Consider the following 2,304-nt stretch of genomic DNA (forward strand, 5'->3'; position numbering starts at 1 on the left):
AAATTTCTTCAAGGGATACCAGATAAGCCATCTCTACCTGGATACATCTCAGTCAATGACAACTCCTGACTTGAATGGGTCACGATACCACAAAATTAAACTTAACCGTTTAGTGTTCAGATTAATTTGTCAAATGTAATGCTTATCTGTTCACATTAATTTTGATTTATTCACGTTCAAGAGGGGTGGCCACAATATTTACTTGTAAATTTGTTAATTTTCCACATACAGATTTAAAACTTTGTAAATAGGTGCTTATATGCCAGTGGTTTATAATTACATAATTTTAGCTGATCTTTCTGACTAAATTTGACTTTTATGGGCAGTAGTAATTTAATTAACAGGTGTTAACAACAATAACATTATGAATAAACGCTAAAATTATATTCTAATACATCTTACCTGTTTGATTTGTTACTAAAATGATCCCAGATGTCAACCGCAAACAATTTACATTTTTCAAGATGAAGTAAAGTACATTAATTTGAATTAATTAAAAAAGGTGTAATCGGTAGAAGATTTTATTCTTTTTCTATATTTCATTCAAACGTCATCATTGAAAAGAAAGTACAAAACTCTTTTACTGGTCAGTATACCATCGGCTGTGCACTCTTATACATGACTTAGCAGATTCTATCAAGTGTTGCTATTAAATCAGACATGGTCGGGGGCCAATGTTTGACTGATACATACCCAACTTTATATCATTTTACACGATTAATATGTTACGTCATGCTGCATTTTATTCTGTTTTCCAGGAACAACACGAGAGCAAGTCTGGGAAAATGCCAAAGCAAGTGTCCAGTAAAATAAGCAGCAAGGGCCGGTCACAATACCCGAGAGTTTGGCAAGGCCAGGTGAAGCTGACCAAACTCAAGACGGTTGTTGCTTTCTCAAAGAAAAGACCAAAACCAAAAAAAGGCAGCAAGAAATTAGAAGATTAGATTAATTTAGATTAATTTGAAGAAGACACAATATATATATATTATTGAAAACACTTTGGTCTGGTTCCATGCGACTAAATGTTCAGCTGGCCCCTAACAGAAGCTCATTTCTTTCAGGCTTTTGATTACCACATGGGACTGAATCAAACCGTTTTAAATAGTACATGATGTAACCCCTACAAAATATGTTGAGTGCCTTTTTTCTTTCGTTTGTCCACCGCTTGGTGATTCCTTTTTCTTCTTAGGACTTTTCCCCTTCTCCTTTCCAACAAAGAGCTAAGCTCAAAACATCAAACTCTCTCTTTTCACCAAACCTCAGCATAACACACTTCTTGTGTATATATATATATTATATATATATATATACACATATATATATATATCATTCAAAGAAATTCCAACTCTGTTTTTTACATGTTTTATTTATATTCTTTATAATATTAATGTAGAATATAGAATATATAGTATAAATAGTATATATATATAGTAAAAAAAGAAATGAAGTATTGATTGTCATATTGAATAGATGAAATATCGAATATCAAATATTAAGGGACTAGTATACTTTCTTGCATTTAAGCAGTCTTCAAGGTCCCAGGTTGTGACAGGAATGTTGCAACTGTCTATATACACACATATATGAGACCGTAGTCACACATATATATATATATATATAACCCTATCTACATACTGTATATATATATATATATATACAAATATTAAATGAAACAGAGAAACAAACCAAAAATTTATTTACATTATAATACTATAAAAGAATATAAGATAACATGACAAATAAAAAAAAAACACATATAAAGCCAACAATTTGTTTCAACTTATATACACAACTGAATTTATTAAAAACTCCTATCTATGTATATAAGCTTCTTCGGTTCAAAAAAAAATCAGATGAAATTCTATGTAAGGACTGCTTGATTTATATTTACATATATATATATATATATAATATTATATATATTACGGAGATGTTACTCGCATAGCAAGTAATTTGATCTGAGATCGGGTGGCTGAAACGAAAACAATTGCAGCGTGGAAGGGGTTTATAAGCCATTAAGAAACACCAAAAGCCGTTCGATTCACTTCAACATTTAAGTTTAATTTGTCAAATATTTTCGTCGTCGCTAAAATCCGCGACCTGTTCACTGACAAACATCCGTAGTAGTGAACAGGTCGCAGATTTTAGCAACGAAAATATTTTGACAATTAAACTTAAATGTTGAAGTGAATCGAACGACTTTTGTGTGTTTCTTGAATGGCTTACAAACACCTTCTACGCTGCAATTGTTTATGTATGTATGTATGTATGTAATCAAAAACTATATGTACATTGTATGCAGAA

This window comes from Octopus sinensis, linkage group LG30, assembly GCF_006345805.1.
Source record: "Octopus sinensis linkage group LG30, ASM634580v1, whole genome shotgun sequence".
NCBI lineage: Eukaryota > Metazoa > Mollusca > Cephalopoda > Octopoda > Octopodidae > Octopus > Octopus sinensis.